General features: G+C 39.5%; 1 long non-coding RNA gene across 1 annotated transcript; it reads right to left on the reverse strand.

Annotated features, from left to right (window-relative positions):
• Positions 1-778: 778 nt before the first annotated feature.
• On the reverse strand, positions 779-23,482 carry LOC309640732. Its single transcript, XR_014252367.1, has 2 exons — positions 21,833-23,482; positions 779-7,752 (listed from the first exon to the last, which is right to left on the reverse strand). It is a non-coding gene; the product is annotated as an uncharacterized lncRNA (long non-coding RNA).
• Positions 23,483-24,074: the final 592 nt, after the last annotated feature.

A 24,074-nucleotide genomic window follows, 5' to 3' on the forward strand; every position in this document is an offset into this window, starting at 1 on the left:
AACCCAAACCTGCTCAATCTGGCTCCAGGGACCATGTCCTTAAGCGCCCCTGTACACGACTATTCGTCTCAGTGTTACTCAGCAAAACTTTATGCATCTCTTGTTGCTTCCCAAACACGTGGGCCGCAGCAGCTGTTTCCTGTCTCGCTCCATTCCTTTCCCACTGCCAGGCTCGCTCCCAAATGCTGCCAGCTCCCCCCGCCAGCAGTGACCCGGCTTCCGCATTACTGCGCTGATGGAGGCCACCTGATGTGAATCTTCTCTCCACCGCCAGACAGCTCCTCGGTGTAGCGCTTCTCCATTCAGAACACACCATGTTTCCCTCATCCTCTCCCACGGCCCTTCTAAGCTCTGAGAAAGTTCTTTTCACTCTCCTTCCTCAGGCTCCCTTGAAGACCCTTGTTTGTCTGAGGGGGAGGGCGGGATCCTATTCCATCAGGATCAATTTCCTTGCAATTTCAAAAACTCTTTTCGAGCTCCACTTCAGGCATCCCACGAAGGAGCTCACAATTTCTTTGAGGAAACAGACATCTTCTTACATCTTCTCACATCTTCAAGTTCTGCCTCTATCCTATCACTTTGCCTCCGTGTGCAAACCAGGTCCTATTTCCCCTCTTGCAGGAAAATATCCTTCATCCTGTATATTTGAGCTACCATCTTTTATGTCTCTTTCCTTTTAACAAAAATTTCTCAACATTTCAGAGACTGTATGTTGCTCATTACGTATTCTTATGCTAAATGCTTTCAGTATGGCTTCTTGTTTGCAAGGTTTTTGCTCGTTTGTCTGTTTGTTGCTTATTTTTCTATTTTTAGAGGCTTTAATAACCTAATTTTTTTGGTGGGATGAAAATAGTACACTTTTGTTTCTCACACTCATTTGACTCCACCAGAGCTGCTTCTGAGCTCAAAGCACTGTGTCTCATGGACCACACTTTGGGAAACCCTTTTTAAAGACCATAGATACTGTAAGTAAAGTTCCAGGCACACAGGAAGCTCTCCTAAACAGCAGCGACCACAGTCATAGGGCATCCCCACTGTTGCATCTTGGATTTCTTGACCTTGGCAGATTTCTTGAACGACTTCTTCTCGTCCACTGTCGTAATCTCTAGGTGCTCAGAAATAGGCTTCCTCCCAGGCCTCAGCGAGGTCTAACCCCAGCATCCGTCCCACCCAGCGAGTTTTGGTCCCAGCTTGTCCTCCCTGCCTGTCACCAGGCCACCCGCAGCCCAGCGAGTCCTGAGAGGTGGCCTTAGTATCAAGAAGGATGTTGGATTCCTGTGAAAACCCTAAGCCCTGGATATGTTGGCAAAAGGCCTCACTGAGGGCCCAGAGATTTCAGGACTGAAAGCTAAAGAGGAGTGACTATGTGTTTATGCATGTTCCCAAAGGAATAGGAATTTTTAATGAGCATCTTTCCTTGGAGGGTTCTGCAATATTTTCATTTACTAACATTGTTGTGAAGCCAGTAGTTAGTTCATCGAATCTGCTTTGAATGTGCCTCTTTTAAAACTTTGCCAGGACAGAGAGATCCCTGCAAGCTACTTCATGTCTCTGAGCTTCCCTTTTTTCATCAACAAAATGGAGGAACATCGACCTTGAAGGTTTATTGTGAGTAGGAAGTGAAATGCTGTGTATAAAGCACCTGGTACAGTCCCTGGAGCACAGTGGGCACTAAAAAAGAGAAGTGACAGCCTGAAGGAATAGAATACGTAAAACCTCATGTGAAGGTCTTGATCACACAAGGAGAACATTACTCATTCTGCATCTGGGAAGCCCCTGGCTTCCAGCCCGTTAATAAAATGATAAAGTCACTGTTTTTTTTTTTTTTTTAATTAATTAATTAATTTATTTATTTATTTTTGGCTGTGTTGGGTCTTCGTTTCTGTGCGAGGGCTCTCTCCAGTTGCGGCGAGCGGTGGCCACTCTTCATCGCGGTGCGCGGGCCTATCACTATCACGGCCTCTCTTGTTGCGGAGCGCAGGCTCCAGACGCGCAGGCTCAGTAATTGTGGCTCACGGGCCTAATTGCTCCGCGGCACGTGGGATCTTCCCAGACCAGGGCTCGAACCCGTGTCGCCTGCATTGGCAGGCAGACTCTCAACCGCTGCGCCACCAGGGAAGCCCAAAGTCACTGTTTTTAAGGATATTGAGTTGAAAGAGAGAAAGGGCATAAGAAGGAGAGGGAGGAAAGCTGTGTTTTGCCCTATGATGTTAAGGAAGGATCTTGGAAGCCCAAACTCTCCATTAGACCCTAAACAAGAGTGATGTCAGAGTTGGAACTATATAGAAATTGCTAGGGAGCTCATAGAGAGAGAAAGATTAGGGAAAGTAGTGCCTGCACCTCCACAGGTATTTAGGAATCAATATCTGTGTGACGTTCCCTTACGTGGTGGTAACAGCATCTTCACCCCTCTTATCAAATATTCATCAGCTGCTTATTGAATCTAGGACAATGTGCTAAAGAAGGCAGGGGATAAAAGGATGTGCAAGACAGTCTTTACCTCAGTTTAGAAGAAGGTAAATAACAACAGTATATGTTGAATGGCAAATGTTGAGTGGCAAATATAGGATTGCTACAGGATCGTGGAGATAAGGGATTATTGGATGGATGCCTAGATGGGGGTAGGACAGCTGTTCTAATACTTTTAAAGAATTTCACACAGTGAGTATGACTTGAATATTATTCAGATAAATGAAGAATAGGGAAGAAAATCTTCCAGGGAATGGGAACAGTCTTAAATGCCAGCATAAAAGTTCGAACTTAAATAGGACTTGATGAGGAGGTAGTTATTCTGACACATTTCATTGTATTTTATTCAATTATAATTTAATTGGTGTTTTAACCTATTAAATAGAAAAGAAGGCAATGGCAAAAGGTATTTATGTCAATATGTATTTATAGCCATATCTATATTTTTACTTTACATAGATAATTTGCAGGATGTTCACCCAAAGGTTAAAAGAGGCTATTTTGGAGTGGTGGACATTTTGGTGATTTTTCTGTACAGTACAGATTTCAGAAAAGAGAAAAGAAAGGAAGAAAGGCAGGAAGGCAGACAAGGCCACTGGCAATGGGGAATTAGTATTCCCACGAAAGGGCATGACATGAAACAGTCATGCTGTAGGAACACAATCATTTCAGGCAAGGTTTTAGAAAGGAATGTTTGGCTTCTAAGCAAGCTGGTAGAAGAGGAAACTGGTTTGGGGGCACTGGGGTGGGTTTTCCAAGACAAGCCTTGTGAAACTCATTTCACTTCCTTTTGCAGGACAGAGATACAATTAGTCTCTCCTGCACACGAAAATCTTCTCTCAAACATTTTTAACAATGCAATTGATGTAAAATGAGAAAAAGGGGATCATTGTGGAAGCCCATATCAATAAACCATGAAAAGAAAATTTAATTTTTCTGCTAATGCAAAAAAGAAAAAAAAAAGAAGGTAGAACACAGGTTTTCTCATATTCTTCCTCTGCCTGAAACATCAGCCACCCTACCTCCTCCAAGGTGAGATAACAAGAAAATATTACATTTCTGATGTCATATGCAGGTTTTGGCTTAACCTGTCCACTGAGGGAATTTCTACAGAAATCAGGAAGACATTTGGAAAGATAATGCTATGCAATGAAAGTGCTGCAGACATACTTGGCATTGACACACTTTTGACTGCAAAGACTTGAGCCCATGTATTGCCAGAAATCATCAGTCATTTAAAGCTGTGATTTCAGGACCTGGGTGCTGACGGCTGCTCAGAACTCTGGCTGAGGAGGCTGATTTCCAAGGCTCCATCCCCCTCAACCCCCAATCTCCCAACCCCCTACCATTGGTTGGCCAGTGAGTGGTGCTGATACTTTGAAAGCACGAAGAAGACTCTTGGAACTCAGATAGTGTCTAATCTACTGTCATGACCGCCTACATAATTTATGGGGCCCAGTGAAAGTGAAAACATGGGGCCCCTTATTAAAAATTATTAAGACTGTCAAGACAGCAGCAGCAGAACACTAAATCAAGGGTGGGGCTCAGGTAACTGAGCAGATCTCAAGCCTTTGAAGCTGGTTTGTAATTAAGCCCGTGCTGATTTTAGGTTTCACATATGTTGGAATTTTACTTAAAAGTTAAGAGGGGAAAGGTTTCTTCTGCTAGAAAAAAACAACAGTGACAACAAAAGACAGAAAGAAAACAACTGACTTCAATCCTTTTATTTCATACTTTAAAGAATATTGTTAAAAATCACAAAATGAAAACAGTTTAATGTTATAAGAATTAAAACACTATAAAAATATGCAGACTAAAAATTTTGCCATATAATCCCATTTCTCTCCTCAGAGGTACGTATCAATATTTTGATCTGTATTCTCCCAGATACTTATCTATTCATATCTACATTACATATTCGAATACTTTTTAATATAACATTACTGTGCTGATACTGCATATTCTGTCCTATAACTTGCTTTTTTTCCTCAATGTCTTAGAACTTTCCATGTCAGTCTTATACATCTTCTTCATTCTTTTTAATTGTTGTATAATATTTCATACTATGGATTACTATAAAGTATGTAAACCATCCATTTCCCCCTATTCCTGAATATTATTTTATTTTCAATTTGGGGATGGTTGTTTTTATAATAAACAACTCTACAATGAATGTCTGTGTCCATGCCTCTTTTTGTACATACAAGAGTATTTTTCTTGGATACATAACCTATAAGTGGATTTGCTGGGTTGAGAGGAATTGAGATGCAAAAAAACCTACCCCACGGCACACAGGTTTTTTTTTTTTTAATAAATTTATTTATTTATTTATTTTTAAAAAAATTTTTTGGCTGCATTGGGTCTTCGTTGCTGCACGTGGGCTTTCTCTAGTTGCGGCAAGTAGGGGGTGCTACTCTTCGTTGCAGTGCGTGGGCTTCTCATTGCGGCAGCTTCTCTTGTTGCAGAGCACGGGCTCTAGGCACGTGGGCTCAGTAGTTGTGGCGCATGGGCTTAGTTGCTCCGCGGCATGTGGGATCTTCCCGGACCAGGGCTTGAACCCGTGTCCCCTGCATTGGCAAGTGGATTCTTAACCACTGCGCCACCAGGGAAGCCCCGGCACACAGGTTTTAATGGTAAAGTTGGTGAGATAATAAGCTTGGCAAAAGTATAAACTGTGTTAACTTTGGAAAAACAGTGTGGAAATATATACTAAAAGCTGTACGGCTGTATCATATCTTTTGACTCAACAAAGGTGCATCTGGGAATAATCAGAGATCTGTGCAAAGATATCTCTATAAAGATGTTCATAGCTGTACTAGTTGTAATATTGATAAATATTCTGATATTCAGAAAATTTACACCAATATAACCATATGGGTAGTTAAAATATTGAAAATCTTTTGTGTGATTGATAAAGAGATGCTGCTTGTAGCCCTTCGCTCAAGTCCCCGTATACTGCCTGCCTCCTAGATCCTCCCCCAGATCCCTGGCATTCAAACACTAAACTAAGGTTCATGCCTGGCAGTCTAAAGCCTCCAGAACCCAGCTCTGGTCCAACTGGCTGGTCATTCTGATTGGTTGGCCCATGCCTAGGGCTGTTAAATGCTTTCTGTGTATTTTGCATATAATCCCTGGAAATAATGTGGAAGTTCAACAATAGGAATTGGTTAAGAGAATTATAATACTGGAAGACCATGCAGCTATTAAAAACGGTGGTTTGGGGGATGCTGAAAATGGGGAAACTATGCATGTGTGGGGGCAAAGGGTATATGGGAAATCTCTGCACCTTCCACTCGATTTTTCTCTGAACCTAAAAACTGCTCTAAAAACTAAAGTCTATTTTAAAAAATTATAATCTGAAGATAAATGATGTCATTGCAAAATATTTAGAATATACTACCAAGTGGGGAAAAAGGCAGAATACAAAACAGTATACCCAATATAATCCCACTGGAAACATGTTTATTCGTACTGATTCACAGAGAAAGGCTAAAAGGAAACCAAAATGTCAACAATGATTATATGCGGAAGACGGGGTTATACTTGATTTTTGTGATTTGCTTTGCTGCTTATCTGCATTTTTCAACACTTTTTGCAATGAGCCTGACAACTTTCAGAATTAGAAAAAAAGTATCATTTTAAAAGCAAACTGAAACTAAAGTTTCTTAACTAGGAAAAGGCAATCTTTCTTCTTGATTCACACATTTGCCATACTTGCTCGAATACAGCTCCCTGGGGAGTGAGCCAAAGAGTAAGCCAAGAAGGCTGACAGGAGTTCAGTGAAAACATCTGGGAGGAGTGAGGCTGGTGGAGGAGGGGCCGGAAGGCTGAGAAAGCAGCCAGTATCCAGGCTCCTTTCACTCTTCCCACCTCCTTTTGTTCAGACAGTTCGTTTTGATGAGACCACAGGCATTTTTGAAATTCTGCGAGGTGGGGAGCTGCCATGGGCAGCCTTGCTGTTCTTTCATGTCTGAGCATTTGTGACTGTTTTTCAGGGAATACATACAAGCAAATGTTCCATTCTCTAGCTGGGCTTTAATCCAAGGAATAGATTTACAGAACTGTGCACACAGCCACTGAAATAACACTCCTATTCCCCAGCATGGGATGGGGCAGCAGCTTTTATCTCAGTAGGCTCTAGTTAGAATCATCTTTTCATAATGATAAACCTTTAAACAATAGATGGCAGACCCAAACCACCCTAAAGAATCTGGACCACGTTTGAAAGGCTGTCATGGTACATGCTTTCCCAGCCAGCCAGCCACTGGAGGAGGTACTCCAAGGCCAGCGATCTCCTATGGTATGAGGGATGCTCAACTCCAAAATCCCACCTGCTTAGAAACTTGGGGCCAATCGACAGGTCCATCTCTCCTTGGACACTGAGATGAAAGTTTGAAATACAGAGACCCCAGGAAGAGTGGTCTGGGGGCTCTCATGCTCTGAGATTGCTGGCATCAAACAGAACTCCAGGACCATAGACTTCACAGAACATATTTTACAACCATGGGCCTAGGAAGAAAGTTTCAGTTCCCAGGGTAGGTGGTCCCTTACATGATATGATATCAGAAATGTGCCTTCTTTATCCTCATTTCCTTTAGCATCCACCCTCCCACTCTGCAGTCCTTTTATTAAAGTTTCATTAAATATAATGAAGGAACAGATTTTACAACATCATAAACATCTCTGGAACAGGCATCATATCAACTATGACCTGTTAAATTCTACTGAATTTATTGCAACCAATTCCTGAGAGCTCACATATGTTCCCTGCAGAGAGTGTTAGATATTAGCCAACTTTAACAGTGGGGAGGGAAGGGATTCGATTAAGGACTTTGCGTCAGGAAAGCAGGCCCAGAAGGGTTCTAGAAGAGAAGACCAAGAATGAATGAAGGTACTTGAGGGAGAGGTGACTGAGGAACCAAGAATATATACAGTCAGTCCTCGTTATTCACAGATTCCATATTTGCAAACTGACCTACTCACGAAAATTTATTTATAAACTTCAAAATCAAAACTCTTGGCACTTTTGCAGTCATCTGTGGACTCGCGCAGAGCAGTGGAAATTTTGAGTCTCCTGACCACACGTTCCCAGCTGAGGCTGGGCAAGGTGATGCACTGCCTTCCTGATTCAGCTCTGATACCGTAAACGAGCATCATTTGGGGAACCATGGTTTTCACATTTTGGTGTTTTTTTTTTGTTGATTTCACTGTTTAAAACAGCCCCCAAGCAGAATGCTACAGTGCTGTCTGGTGTTCCTTTGTACAAGAAGGCTGTGATGTGCCCTACAGAAAAAAAAAGTGCATTAGGTAAGCTTCACCCAGGCATGAGTTGCAGTGCTGTTGGCCGGTAGTTCAATATTAAGGAGTCTTGATATACATTAAATATGGTGTCTTTAAACAGAAACACACATAAAAGGTGGTTATGTATTGATCGGTTGATGACAAACTTGTGACCAGAGGCTCACAGAAGCCTAGCCCTGCATTTGCCTTCAGAGCAGCTGTTCACTATTTGCTAATTCACAGTGTTCACGGCGACTTCATAGAACGTAACTACCATAAATAACGAGAACTGACTGGAATCTGAAATTTTGGAAGGAAAAGAAATGGCAGATGGTAAATAACTATCTGTAGTGATAAAATAAATGACATGTGTTTGTATCTTCCTATTATTTTCATGAGAAAAGAGGAATGAGAGCCTCAGCTCGGCAGTTTCTAAAGTTTATCAAAGTCTAGAATTCCTTGGACTATATCAATGTCTCATAAAGAGGTCCCTGTGGAGTTACTGTTAAAGCACTTCTTGGAACATGTGGGTCTGAACAAGTTTTAGTTGTAACAAACTAAGCTTAGATAGCTTGTGTTGCAAGTTATCAGTTTTGCAATTGTGGCTTCCGTTTCATTTTTTAGTATCCTAAACTAAGGTAGTGGTATGAGTAATTGAAATTGAAATAGGGCTGCCAGATAAAATATAGAATGCTCAGTTAAATTTGAATTTCAGATAAACAGCAAATAATTTTTTACTATAAGTATGTCCCAAACAGTGCACGGGTTATACTAAAAAATTATTCATTGTTTGTCTGAAACTAAAATTTAACTGATGTCCTATATTTTTGTTTGCTAAAGTGGAACTCTAACCTATAAGGAATTAATGCAGATAGATGAACATTTATCAAATGAATGATGTGGTTGATCAGGTGTATCAAGTGAGAGGCGTGATGAGTGGATGATGCCTTACAGGTGTCTGGCTTGAAAACTGGGTAAATCTTTGTGGCTACAGAAAAACAAGGGGCAGTGGAGGAAAAGCTGATTGAGGAGGAAAGGCAAAGGGATGAATTACATTTTGGACATGTGGAGATTTAAGGTCTTTCTGGAACAAATAGGTAGATGTAACCAGTAGGCAGTTGGAGACACAGTTCTGGAGCTCAGGAGAAAGATTAGGATAGAATCATAGATTTGAGAATCAGAAGCAATTGGGTGGTAGGGAATCTCTAGCTGTGGATGAGATCACAGAATATAGGTCACATAGAAAGAAAAAGCCTAGGGCTGAGCCTGAAGGAATTCCAACGTTTGAATGGCCAGAGAGCTGAGAAGGAAACCAGGAGTGAGATATCACAGAAGCTGAGGAAAGCAGATTCAAGGAGGGGAGGAAGGGGTCTGCAGTAATGAATATTACAAAGAAAGAAATGCTAGAGACAACAAGGAGGTCGCTGGTGACCTTGATGAGAAATTCAGTGAGGAGTGTGAGAGAAGAAGTGCCTTGGAGGGGAGAAACTGAAAGCAGGCAGCATGGACTGTGGGCAAGCTGTGAAGAGGAGCCGGGAATACACGGAACTGAGGACGATTGTTTTGTTAACAAGCGTCAACAGCGTAGGTTTAAATGCCGAAGGGGAAGAGGTAGAAAAGAGGGAGATGTTGAAAACAAAAGAGGAGACGGACTGAGGTGACTAAGGTATTGGGAGACCAGATGCAGAGTCCAGGAGAAGGGCTCTTTGGACAAGCAGAGGAGCTCTCTTCTGTTCAGATGGGGAGGAGGAGGGAGGGATGGCCCTGTGCGCGGTGAACAGGTGGGCTGGGGGAAGGATGTGGAGCGTGGCAGCAGCCCTGCGCACAGACTCTCTGCCGAAGGAACTTTTCCCCTTGTGACCTGTTCATCCAGTTGTACTCGTTTCCTTGGATAATGTAAAGTGTTGTTTTTGTGAAAGGTAAGCTTTGGGGAAAAAAATCTTAAAACGGTGAGTTGCCCTTTTTTGTTTTCGTTTTTTTTGTTTTTGTTATAGTAGGTGTGGGTAAGGCAACTTTAAATGTTTGGAGTTAAAAAAAAAAAAACCCAAACAAAAAATCTAGTAGGATTTTCCACTCACATTGCTTCACCTAAAGAAATTCAAATTGGACAACACAAATGATAAATCATTGGCATGGTTTCTGTAGAACTCCAGGTAATGGACCCCCCAAAAATGCCTTGGTCCTAACTCAGAATTATTAACAAATGGAGGCACACTTTTTAGGTTAAAACAAAATGTTTGTTATACATGTAGTATTTTTTTTTCTTTTTTATTTATTTTTGGCTGTGTTGGGTCTTCGTTTCTATGAGAGGGCTTTCTCTAGTTGTGGCAAGTAGGGGCCACTCTTCATCGCGGGGCGCGGGCCTCTCACTATCGCAGCCTCTCTTGTTGCAGAGCACAGGCTCCAGATGCGCAGGCTCAGTAGTTGTGGCTCACGGGCCCAGCCGCTCCGCGGCATGTGGGATCTTCCCAGACCAGGGCTCGAACCCGTGACCTCTGCATTGGCAGGCAGACTCTTAACCACTGTGCCACCAGGGAAGCCCACATGTAGCATTTTTAAAGTGACTTTCTATTTTTTCTTAGTGTGTTTACAATAATTCTTTCTAGTTTTATTGATGTATGATTGGCAAAAATTGTATATATTTAAGGTGTACAATGTGATGTTTTGATTTATGTATGCATTGTGAAACGATTACCATAAACAAGCTAATTAACATCCATCATCACATAGCTACCATTTTTTTTGTGCGTTTTAAGAACACTTGAAATCTACTCTCTTAGCAGATCTCAAGTATACAGTATGTTATTAACTATAGTCACCATGATGTACATTAGGTCTCTAGAATTTATTCATCTTCTAACTGAAGTTTGTACCCTTTGACCAACATCTCCCCTTTTCTCCCACTTCTCTGCCCCTGGTCGTAACCATTCCACTCTCTGTTACTCTGAGTTTCACTTTGTAGATTCTCTGTATAAGTGAGATCATGCAGCATTTGCCTTTTTCTGTATGACTTATTTTACTTAGCATAATATCCTCCAAGTTCATCCGTTGTCACAGGAGATTCTTCTTTTTTATGGCCCAGTATTACATATCTCACATTTTCTCCATTTGTTCATTTTGTTGGACACTTAGGTTTTTAATTTTTTTTTTTTTTTTTTTTGGCCACACCGCACGGCATGCAGGATATTATTTCCCCAACCAGGGATCCAACCCATGCCCCTTGCAGTGGAAGCATGGAGTCTTACCCACTGGACCGCCCAGTAAGTCCAGATGGACACTTGGATTGTTTCCATATCTTGGCTACTGTGAATAACACTGCAGTAAATGTGAGGGTGCAGATATCATTTTGAGATACTAATTTCATTTCCTTTGGATATATATACTTGGAAGTAGGATTGCTAGATCACATGGTAGTTCTATTTTTAATTTTTAAAGGAACCTCCACAGTTTTTCATAACGGCTATACCAATTCACGTTCCCACCAGCAGTGTACAACAGTTCCCTTTTCTCTAAATTCTCACCAACATTTGTTGTCTCTTGTCTTTTTGATGATAGCCGTTCTGACAGATATGAATGGATATGTCATTGTGGTTTTGATTTGCATGTCCCTGATGATTAGTAGTGTTGAGCATCATTTCAGGTATTTGTTGCCCATCTGTATGTCTTCTTTGCAAAAATGTCTATTCAGGTCCTTTGTCCATTTTTAAAATTGGGTTGCTTTCTTTGCTAATAAGTTTTATGAGTTCCTTGTATATTTTAGATATTAACCCCTTACCAGATATATGATTTGCAAACATTTTCCTTCATTCTGTAGGTTGTTTTTTCATTGTGTTGATGGTTTCCTTTGCTGTACAGAAGCTGTTTTTAGTTTGATGTAGTCCCATTTGTTTATTTTGCTTTAGTTGCCTTTATTTTTGGTGTCAAATCCAAAAAAGCATTGCAAAGACTGATGTCAAGGAGCATACCCTCTGTTTTCTTCTAAGAGTTTTATGGTTTCAGGTCTTACATTCAAGTCTTTAATCCAGTTTCAATTGACTATTGTGTGTGGTATAAGGTAGGGGTTCAGTTTCTTGCTTTTGCATGTGGCTGTTCAGTTTTCCCAACACGATTTACTGAAGAGACTCTCCTTTTCCCTTGTATATTATTCTTTGGAATATAATATATATTACAAATACATGATATTTGTAATATAATTTGAAAAAGAAGCCTACAGCTTTTTTTTTTTCTCTCAAGATTACTTTGCTGCTCAGGTTCTTTTGTGGCTCCATACATCTTTTCTATGTCTGTGAAAAATGCCACTAGAATTTTGATACAGAATACATTAAAACTGAAGATTGTTTTGGGTAATATGGCCATTTAAACAATATTACTTCTTCCAGTCCATGAGCACAGGATATCTTTCCATTTATCTGTGTCTTCTTCAATTTCTTTCATTGATGTCTTATAGTTTTCAGTGTACAGGTTTTTTGTTACATTGATTAAATTTATTCCTAATTATTTTATTGGGTTTTTTTCTATTACAAATGAGACTACTTTCTTTTTTTTTTTTTTGATGGTTTGTTAGTGTATAGAAATGCCACTGATTTTTTTAATGTTTATTTTGTATCCTGAAAATTACTGAATTCATTTGTTTTAATAGTTTTTTGGTGGATTCTTTAGCACTTTCTATATATAAGATCATGTCATCTGCAAACAGACAATTTTACTTCTGCCTTTCACATTTGAATGTCTTTTATTTCCTTTTCTTGTCTACTTGCTCTGGCTAGGAATTCCAGTACTATGTTGAATAAAAGTGGCACAAATGGGCATCCTTATCTTCTTCCTGATCTTAGAGGATATGCTTTCTGCTCATCACTTAATATGATGTTAGTGGTGTGCTGGTCATATGTACCCTTTATTATGTTGAGGTACAATCCCTCTATACCACCTTTGTTGACGGCTTTTTATTATGAAAGGATACTGAATTTTGTCAAAGGTTTTTCTGCATTTATTGAGATGATCATATGATTTTTATCTCCCACTTTGTCCACATTAGTGTAGTGTATCACATTGATTTTGTGTGTGTGTGTGTGTATGTTGAACCATCCTTGAATTTCTGGATTAAATTCCACTTAATTGTGGTGTATGATCCTTCTAATGTGCTGTTGAATACAGTCTGATAATATTTTGTTGAGGATTTTTGTATCTATGTTCATCAGAGATATTAGCCTGTAATTTTCTTTTCTTGTGTCCTCATCTAGCTTGGTATCAGGGTAATATTGGCCTCTTAAATGACTTTGGAAGCATTCCCTCTTCAATTTTTTTTTGAAGAGTTTGAGAAGGATTAGTATGTATTCTTTAAATGTTTGGTAGAGTTCAACAGTTAAGCCATCTACTTCTGGACTTTGAATCAATAATCAAAACCTCCCAATCTCCTTACTAGTAATTGGTCTGATCAGATTTTTTATTTTTTCATGATTCAGTCTTGGTAGGTTATATGTTCTTAGAAATTTATCCATTTCTTCTAGGTTGTCCACTTTGTTGGCATACAACTCTTCATAGTAGCCTTATGATCCTTTGTATTTCTATGGTACCAGTTGTAATGTTCCCTTTTTTGTTTACAATTTTGCATCATCTTTCTTGTTAAGTCTAGCTAAAGGTTTGTCTATTGTTTTTTTTTTTTTAAAAGCTTAGTTTTGGGATTGACATGTACATACTGCTATGTTTAAAATAGATAACGAACAAGGACCTACTGAATAGCACGGGGAACCCTGCTCAGTGCTCTGTAATAACGTAAATGGGAAAATAATTTGGAAAAGACTAGATACATGTATATGTATAACTGAATCACTTTGCTGTACACCTGAAACTAACATAACACTGTTAATCAACTATACTCCAATACAAAATAAAAAATTTTTGAAATTTTTTAAAAGCTTAGTTTCATTGATCTTTTCTATTAGCTTTTTAGTCTTTATTTCATTTATTTTTGCTCTGATCTTTATTTCCTCTTTTCTGCTAACTTTGGGCTTAGTTTGTTGTTCTTTTTCTAGTTCCTTGAGGTGTTAAGTTAGGTCGTTTTGAGATTTTTTTTTTTAATGTGGACATTTATCACTATAAAGTTCCCTCTGAGAAATTCTTTTGCTGCACCCCATACATTTTAGTACACTGTTTCTATTTTCATTTGTCTCAGGGTGTTATTTGATTTCTCTTTCAATTTCTTCTTTGACCCATTGGTTGTTCAGGAGCATGTTGTTTAATCTCTATGTTTGTGAATTTTCCAATTTTCTTCTTGTGATTGATTTCTAGTTTTATACATTTATAGTCAGAAAAAAATGCTTAATATAGTCAGAAAACATGCTTAATATGATTTCAATATTTTTAAAGTTAAGACTTCTTTTGTGGACTAATATATGATCTATCCTGGAGAACATTTCCTGTGTACTTGAGAGGAATGTGTATTCTGCTGCTGTTGGATAGAATATTCTGTAAATATCTCTTAGGTTCATCTGATCTAGTGTGTAGTATATATTCAATATTTCCTTATTTTCTGTCTAGATGATCTGTCTGTATTCTTGAAAGTGGTGTATTAAAGTCCTCTACTATTGTTGTATTGCTGCCTATTTCTCCCTTCAGATCTGTTAATATTTACTTTATATATTTAGGTTCTCCTATATTGGGTATAGAAATATTTACTAATATATCCTCTTGATGAATTGACCCCTTTATCATTATATGACCATCTTTGTCTCTTATAACAGACTTTGGCTTAAAGTCTACTTAGTCTGGTATAAGTTTAGCCACCCCTGCTTTCTTTTAGTTTCCATTTGCATGGAATATATTTTTCTGTCCCTTCACTTTTAGTGTATGTGTATCCTTAAAGGCAAAGTGAGTCTCTTGTAGCAACATATAGTTGAGTCCTTTTTAATCCATTCAGCCACTCTGTCTTTTAGAATTTAGACCATTTACATTTAAACAAATTATTGATAGGTATGAACTTACTATTGCTCTTTTGTTCATTGATTTCTGATTGTTTTTAGTCCGTTGTTCCTTTCTTCCTCTCTTGTTCTCTTCCTTTGTGATTTGATGATTTTCTGTAGTGGTGTGCTTCGATTCCTTTCTCTTCATCTCTTGTGCATCTATTATACACTTATGCTCTGTGGTTACCATGAGACTTACATAAACATTTATAAGTTTGTTTTAAGCTGAAAGCAATTTAGCTTTGAACACATACAAAAGCTCTACATTTTTACACTGCCCCCCACATATTTTGTTTTTGATATCATAATTTACATCGTTTTACCTTGTGTATCTATTAATAAATTGTAGTTATTTTTAATACTTTTATCTTTTAGTCTTCGAGTATGGGTGATGCACATTACAACACTAGTGTGTTTTGAATTTAACTATATGTTTACTTTTACCAGTGAGTTTTATACTTTCATACATTTTCCTGTTACTAATTAGTGTCTTTTTGTTTCATCATGAACTCCCATAAACAACTATCTTGTAAGGCCAGTGATGATGAACTTCCTCAGCTTTTCTTTGTCTGGAACACTCTTCATATTTCCTTCAATTCTGAAAGACAACTTTGCTCAGAAGAGTATTCTTGGTTGGCACTTTCTTCTATCAGCACTTTGAGTATTTCATCCCACTCCCTCCTGGCCTGCAACATTTCTGCTGAAATAACTGCTGATACTCTTATGGTTTGCTGGCACATGTGGAAGGACTACAGCTCTTGGGTCTGGGGTGGTTGTGGTGTCAGTGTCCAGGTCATAGGAATCCCTGCTGCAACATTGGTAATGTTGTGTGAGGCGCAGGTGTTTGTGGAGCAGCTATGGAGTTGGGGTTTGGAGCATGGTCTGAGCAGAGTGGCCACAGCTCTGGGGTATAGGGTATGCACAGTATTAGGAGAGGGTGGCCCTGCTCCCAGGACTGGGTAACAGCAGATCCTTCTTTAAGGGTGACAGTAGCAATGTCCCCCTCTATGGGGATCTGTGGTGGCAATGGCTGTTGGTTTCCTTGATGGCTATTGGTTACCTTGAAGCTGCCAGTGTCTTCTACATAGCAGGCTGCTGTGGTCCAATGCTGATGAACACTGTGGAGTCCTTTGCTGTGGAAGCTATGGGGAGTCCACAGCTGCTAGATGCTGCAGGAGTTGAGGTCCTTGGTGGCAAAGGCTGTCAGGATCCTCTGTAGAGCAGGCTGCTTTGGACTGGTGGCAACTACCATGTGGCTGATACTGTTAAACCCCACCCTTTGTCTTTGTTCTTAGCCATCTCCAGGTGTCTCAGCTACGCCGATCTTCTTAGTGTCCTTTCTGTGTGGTTAGTTCTAGTTTTTGCTCCCCTGTGTTGCTGCAGGTTCTTAATTGGATTCTTAAGCCCTCACTGGACTATTATCATTCATGGATAGGTGTCCCATTGTTTTATTTTCCCTCCATGGGAGGATGAAATCTAGTGTCTCCTACTCTGCCATCCTGCTGATATCACTCTGCATAATTCTCTATTTTAATCAACCTTTTCAGTTAATCAAATAATGAGAAGTCCTGACCACATCAAATACGAAGGTTTCTGCATTGTTTTTATGGTGAACATGGTGAAGTGATATGCAAAGTTATCTTTCATAAATACAGACAAAGCAGTAACATAAAAGGTTTGAAGAAAGTGGGGAAGGTCTGAAATAGCTGTTAATGGAAATGGGCAAGACAGCTGGCTTTAGAAATATATGTGTAGCCTTATTGTCATGCCCTGCAGTGCCTGAAAGGGCATGTGGATACAGTCCATTACCAGGAGAGCACAGTATTACAACCTTACCCTTAGCTAGCTCACTAGGACCATATGTGGGGGTCAATAGATGGAGTAAAACTTTACTTTATGGCCCATCTGGTCACAAATTTATACAGAATCAGCCTGAAGTAGGCATCCGGGAGCACATTCTCTCCCTGGCTTTTTTTTTCTACCCCCACCTCATTTTTTTCCTACCCCTCTCCTCTCCTATTAGATCCCTCCTGAATGTGCCCTTCAGGGTCAGGGCTGGGAAATGACTGTTCCTGGCTCATTGTGGTGGGTAAGTGTGGGTCCATTCAGTGGGTCACTCCTACGGTCCCACTCTACCACCTCCAACATTTTCCATTCTTCAATCTGCAGTATTAATAAGATAAAACCAAACCAAACCCAAACGACTTTTTGTTGTTGTTAATATTGAACACCGTTCCAATGTGTGTATGAGCTCCCCACTCAAGGTGAGGATGGAAGAGATGGAGGTGGGTGAAGAGAAATAAGAAATTCAGGCTGCCTCACTGAGGCTCATGAGTGGGAGACCACGAATTTACGCAGACCTACGATTTTCTCAAGTGATATTATTCGGTAGTCCTAGTGTAGGTGTGGGGTCGTCAGAGAGTTGAATTGATCCAGAATTGGGATATTCTGGGCTTCCGTGAGGCTGAAGGACAATGGGGCGAGGGCGTTGAAAATTGATTAAGAGTAAGCCAAACGATAGCCTTTGAGGACCAGTCCAGTTGTGGAAGGAAGTAAAGACTCTATGTGTTTTGGGGAAGAAGGGAGGATGCGTGAGGGGAGGGGATAAATAAGGAAAAATGAGAGTGACCAAAGAGTGGTGGTTTTAATGAAGATAAAAAAAAGGAAGGGTGATTTTTTTCCTACCCACTTTAACAAAAAGGGGAAACGATCTCTCTAGAGCAGTGGTTCTCACTTGGGAGAGAGGGGAGAGATTTCGCACCCCTGGCAATGTCTGGAGATGTTTTCGGTTGTCACCATGGCGGTTGCTACTGGCATCTAGTGGGTATTGGCCAGAGGTGTTGCTGAGCATCTTACAGTGTACAAAATAGCCATCCACAGCAAAGAATCACCCAGCCTAAAATGTCAATAGTGACAAGGTACAGAAACTCTGCCCTAGAGAGAGTGTCATTATAATCTGAAAATTATGAAGTGTCTCCCCAAATGGAAATATTACCCAGGATTTTTTTCAAATGCCTGGTTAGGGAACCCAGTTTTTCAGCAAAATTCACACTGCTATGAAGGTGAATGTGAAGGTCTACAGAGGGCAGGTAGATTTCAGGAACCCCTCAGAAGGTGGTGGCTGTGACTAAAGCCTTCAAGCCACCCACCATGGCCCAGTACCAGATGCCGCCTCTATATAGCAGACAGCCTCCTACAGAGGCTCAGCCACTGGATCTGCCCTGTGGGGTGGGATGTCCCTTCAATCCCTAGAGCAAAGATGCTCTCTTATTTGGCTTGGGGGCAGTCTTCACTATTTAAAATGTCCTCTTTCTGTTTATATGAGTTTGGATTGTTTTCATAGGTGGGGAAGAGTTGCACTATTTTCTTCTTAAGCTGCCACAGATATTAGTCAATTTCATAGCTATACTATACTCTTATCCTGTAATTTTTTCCCTTTTATTTGTTATTTGTAGAGCAATCATCTAAACTTAGTGACAACAGAATGGGTATTTTCTAGCTGGCTTGTTTTCCTGAAAATGCTAGCAAATCTTTTTATGTTCTAAAAATACAGAGACAATTTTTGTACTCTATTTTGCTACAGAGGGAGGGTCATTTCTGATTGCTCATTAGATGTTATATTTGGAAAACAGCCTCTGTATTCTGCTCCTCAAATGTGGGGAAATTCCATTATTATCAAGATCACACAGAATGAGAAACTTCAAAGAGTCTAGGTAAGATAGATCAAACTAATAGCAGATGTGAACTAGAGTAATTCTCAAACCTTAGCATATATCAGAATCACCAGGAAAACTTGGTAGAACACAGATTACTGGGCCTCAATTCCAGAGTTTCTCAATCAGTAGGCCTGGGGTGGGGCACAAGAATTTGCGTTCTGACAAGCTCTCAGGTGGTACTGATGTTACTTATCCCAGGACCAGATACTTAGAACCATTGTGGAGTTTTACATTTTTTTTGGTGAATTCTATTTCCATGTTAATTTATGTTTAAGAAATCAGGTCTTTATAAGGTTTTGCACCATACAGTATGTTTTTCTGTTATAGAAAGGCTAGATTTAGTTTTTTAACAGGTATTCCTGTGAACACACATATCTGAGAGTGAAAAACATTAAGCCTTAAGATGTTTTGCAAACTTGCATATTCACAGCAACTGTTGCTATGATTTTTAAGGACTTGATTTATTTTCTATAATCTCTTGAAAAGGACCAATTTAATAAATGCTCACCAAAATTGTACCTATGTAAACACAAAAATCTAGAATTAAGTGAGAGCCAGACTCTCGGTAGTGGACCTGAGTGGCCATGTTTCTCATTTGTATAAAATACCAGGTAGATAGCATATTAATAATTACATCATCCCTTTTGTTTAGTTATCCAATTTTTAAAATCATTTTGGTTTATAATAGTCCCTAAAAGTAGGACAGTGTTTTAGAACTTTCTTTCTCTTCCCACTTTTGAAATTTTCATTCCTAGTTTGAAGATATGATATTCTTTAAAAAAAAAATCTTGCTTTTTAGTCATTAAAAATTAAATAGAAGTAGATCAAGATTGCAGAGTAGGAGGACCCAGAGCTCACCTCCCCCAACAAACACTTCAAAAATACATCTACATGTGGAGCAGTTGTCACTGAAAACAAATGAGAAATTGGCAGAAAGACTTTTCTACAACCAAGGCTATAAGAAAGATCCATGCAGAGTTGGATAGGAAGAGAAGAGAAGTGATCATGTTGGGGACCTGTGCCCCTAGGAAGGGACACAGAAGAGAAGGATTACAAAGTCAGAGGTCCTCCCTGGGGAGTGAGCAGTTCAAACCACTTACTGGGCACTCAGCTCTGGGATCCAACACTGAGAGGATGAATCCCCTTAGCTGGTTTGAAAACCAGTAGAACTGACAGTGGGGCTGTAAGAAACCTAGACTCCATTCGTGAAGAGCACACACATACTTGCTTACTTCCAAAACAAGGCAGAGGAAGCAGACTGGAAGTGACCACCCCAGCCCAAGCTGAGCATGCATTCTGGCCCCCTCTCGCTCTACAGCATAGCTCAACACTAGGGTGAAGGCAGTCAGGGCTTAGCAGAATGAAGCTGCCTCAGACCCAGCATCTGAAATGGGGTGAGGGCAACTATTCCTGGCACATGTGGAGGCAACAGATTAGGAGCAGTCTGGAACTCTGATTGGTGTGCCAGAACCACCCCAGTGTGGGCCCACACTGGGTGCCCTCTCCAGCCCCTCTTGCTCCAGCACTGCTCCCCTCTGGGGCAAAGGTGCCAAGGCTGGGAGGGGGAAGAACACACACGCTTAGAGGGAATAAAACCAGCCTGGAGTCGACCTTCAGGACTTCTTCTTCAGCAACTTAGGACACACCCTACCCTTAATAAGGTGGCATTGGTCACTAAGCAGAGGAGAAGCCGTGGCTCACACCTGGCTCTGGCTCTGGCTCTGGCTCTGGCTCTAGCCCCTTTGGCTCCAGCCCCACCTCCTACCAAGGTAATATCTACCAGCAAACCCAGGGGGAAGATGTGACTCATGCTCACTTCAGATACAGCTCTTCACCATAGTCTCTGGGCACACACAGACTGTATAGAGACACTCCCACACAAAGACACCCCTTCCAGACCAGGATAGGTAACTGTTTCACCTAACTTCATAGAGTAAGAGAAAGTTAAGCAAAGTAAGGAGACAGAGGAATTGGTTTAAAATGAAAGAACAAGGGAAAAAAACTGAAAAAACAATTAACTGAACAGAGATAAATAATTTATCAAAGAGTTCAAAGCATTAGTACTAAGAATGCTAACTGAACTAGGGAAAAGAGATGACCAATGTGAGAATTTTAACAAGGAACTAGAAAATATAAAAAAGAACCATTCAGACATGAAGAATAAAATAACTGAAATGTAAAACCCATTAGAAGGAATTAAAAGCAGACTAGGTGATACAGAAGAACACATAAGTGATCTGGAAGATAGAATAATGGAAATTGCCCAATCAGAACAGCTAAAAGAAAAACAAATTTTAAAAAATGAGAACAGTTTAAGGGACCTCTGTGACAACATCATGCATACCAACATTCACATTATAGGGGTCCCAGGGGGAGAAGAGTGAGAGAAAGGGGTCAAAATGTATTTGATAAAATTATGGCTGAAAAATTCCTGAATCTGAGGAGGGAAACAGATATACAGGTACAGGAAACACAGAGAGTCCCAAACAATATGAAACCAAGCAGACCCACACTAAAACATATCATAACTAAAGTGGCAAAAGTTAAAGGGATAATTCTAAAGGCAGCAAGAGAAAAACAAAGAGTCACATGCAAGGGAACCCCCATAAGATATCAACTGATTTTTATGCAGAAACTTTGCAGGACAAAAGGGAGTGGCGTGATATATTAAAGTTCTGAAAGGGAGAAACCTACAACATAGGATACGTTACCAATCAAGATTGTCATTCAGAATTGAAGAAGAGATGAAGAACTCAGACAAGCAAAAACTGAAAGAGTTTTATCAACCTACCCTAAAAGAAATGTTAAAGGGGATTCTCTAAGTGGAAAAGAAGTAAGACTCTATAGGAAAGGGAAAATTGCAGTAGTAAAGGCATATATATAGTAAATTCTGTGGATCTACCATTTAAATAAGCTAGTAAAAAGATTAAAAGACAAAAAAATTAAGACAAAATTGTAAAATCAACTATAACTACAGTAAACAGTGAAGGAATAACAATGAAGATGTAAAATATGACATCAAAAACACAAAACGGGGGGGAGGGGAGTAAAAAAATTTAGATCTTTTAGAATGTATTTGAACTTAAGTGACTACCAGTTTAAAACAAGTAGATATAATTATAGGTCAACATCTATGAACCCCATGGTAACCACAAATCAAAAATCATAAAAACTAGAAAGAAAGGAACACAAGCATACCACTAAAGAAAATCGTTAAACCACAAAGGGAGAAACAAAAAGAAAAAGAACAGAAAACTACAAAACAACCAGGAAACAAGTAACAAATGGCAATAAGAACATACCTATCAATAATTACTTTAATTGTCAGTGGACTAGATGCTCCAATCAAAAGATATAAAGTGGCTGATTGGATTAAAAAAAAGCAAAACCCATCTATATGCTACTTACAAGAGAACCACTTCAGGACTGAAGACACACATGGACTGAAAGTGAGGGGATGGAAAAAATATTTCCTGCAAATGGAAACAAGAAAGCAGGGCTAGCAATACTCATACCAGACAAAATAGACAGTAAAACAAAGTCTATATAACAAAAGACAAAGAAGGGCATTATATAATGATAAAGGGATCAATACAAGAAAAGTATACTATGCTTGTTAACATATATGCACCTTATGCAGCAGCACCTAAATACATAAAGCAAATATTAACAGACATATGAGTTGATAATAATACAATAATACAATAATAGTAGAGGACTTTAACACCCCATTTACATCAATGAACAGATGATCCAGACAGAAAATCAATAAGGAAACAGTGGTCTTAAATGGCACAATAGACCAGTTGGACTTAAGAGATATCTATCAGACATTTCATCCAAAAAGAGCAGATTACACATTATTGTCAAGTGCACATGGAATGTTCTCCAGTATAGATCACATTCTAGGCCACAAAACAAGACTCAACAAATTTAAGAGGATAGAAATTATATCAAGCATTTTTTCTAACCACGATATTATACTAAAAATAAATTACAGGTAGAAAAATAGGAAAAACACAAACACGTGGAGACTAAACAACACACTAATAAAAACCCAATGGGTGGGCTTCCCTGGTGGCGCAGTGGTTAAGAATCTGCCTGCCAAAGCAGGGGACACGGGCTCGTGCCCTGGACTGGGAAGATCACACATGCCACGGAGCAACTAAGCCTGTGAGCCACAACTACTGAGCCTGCGCGTCTGCAGCCTGTGCTCCGCAACAGGAGAGGCAGGGACAGTGAGAGGTCCGCGCACCGCGATGAAGAGTGGCCCCCGCTTGCCGCAACTGGAGAAAGCCCTCGCACAGAAACGAAGACCCAACACAGCCAAAAATAAATAAATTAATTAAATTAATAAGAGGATTCCCAGCCATTGGTCACTGGGGATGCTTTAAAAAAAAAAACAAAACCCAGTGGGTCAGTGAAGAAATCCAAGAAGAAATCAGAAAATACCTCAAGACAAATGACAATAAACATGCAAGTTTCCAAAATCTATGGGACACAGCAAAAGCAGTTCTGAAAAGGAAGTTTATAGCAATAAAGGCCTATCTCAAGAAACAAGAAAAATCTCAAATAAACAACCTAACCTAACACCTTAAAGGAATTAGAAAGAGAAGAACAAACAAAGCTCCCCCAAAAGAAATAAAGATCAGAGAGGAAATAAAGACCAAAAAAAAAGAAAAAAAATCAATGAAACCAAAAACTGGTTTTTTGAAAAGATAACAGAATTGATAAGTGTTTAGCCAGACTCATCAAGAAAAAACAAGAGGACCCAAATAAACCCAAATAACGATAAAAAATAAAAGAGGAGAAATTACAACTGACATCACAGAGATACCAAAAAACTATAAGAGAATACTACAAATAGTTCTGGCCAACAAATAGGACAATCAAGAAGAAAAGGATAAATTTCTAGAAGCCTACAATCTTCCAAGACTGAATCAGGAGGAACAGACTAATCACTAGTAGTGAAATTGAATTAGTAATCAAAAAAACTCTCAGCAAACAAAAGTCCAGGACCAGACAGCTTCACAGGGGAATTCTACCAAACAGATAAAGAAAAGCTAATACCTATACTTCTCAAACTCTTTCAAAAAATTGAAGAGGAGGGAACACTTCCAAATTCATTCTAAAAGACCACCATGACCCTGATAACAAAACCAGACAAAGACATTATAAAAAAAGAAAAGTACAGGCCTATATCTCTGGTGAATATAGATGTAAAATTCCTCAACAAAATATTAGCAAACTGAATTCAACAATATATAAAAAGGATCATACACCATGATCAAGTGGGTTTATTTGAGGGATGCAAGGATGGTTCAATATCCGCAAATCAATCAATATGATATACCACGTGAACAAAAGGAGGGATAAAAATCACATGATCATCTCAATAGACCCAGAAAAAGCATTTTACGAAATTCAACATTCATTCATGATAAAAAACTCTCATCAAAGTTGGTATAGAAGAAACATATCTCAACATAGTAAAGGCCGTTGATGACAAACCCACAGGTAACGTCATACTCAATGGTGAAAAGCTCAAAACTTTTCCTCTAAAACCAGTAACAAGACAAGGATGCCCACTGTCACCACTTCTATTCAACTTAGTATTGGAAGTCCTAGCCACAGCAATCAGACAAGAAAA

Source organism: Balaenoptera physalus (assembly GCF_965194825.1).
Source record: "Balaenoptera physalus genome assembly, chromosome: 13".
Lineage (NCBI taxonomy): Eukaryota > Metazoa > Chordata > Mammalia > Artiodactyla > Balaenopteridae > Balaenoptera > Balaenoptera physalus.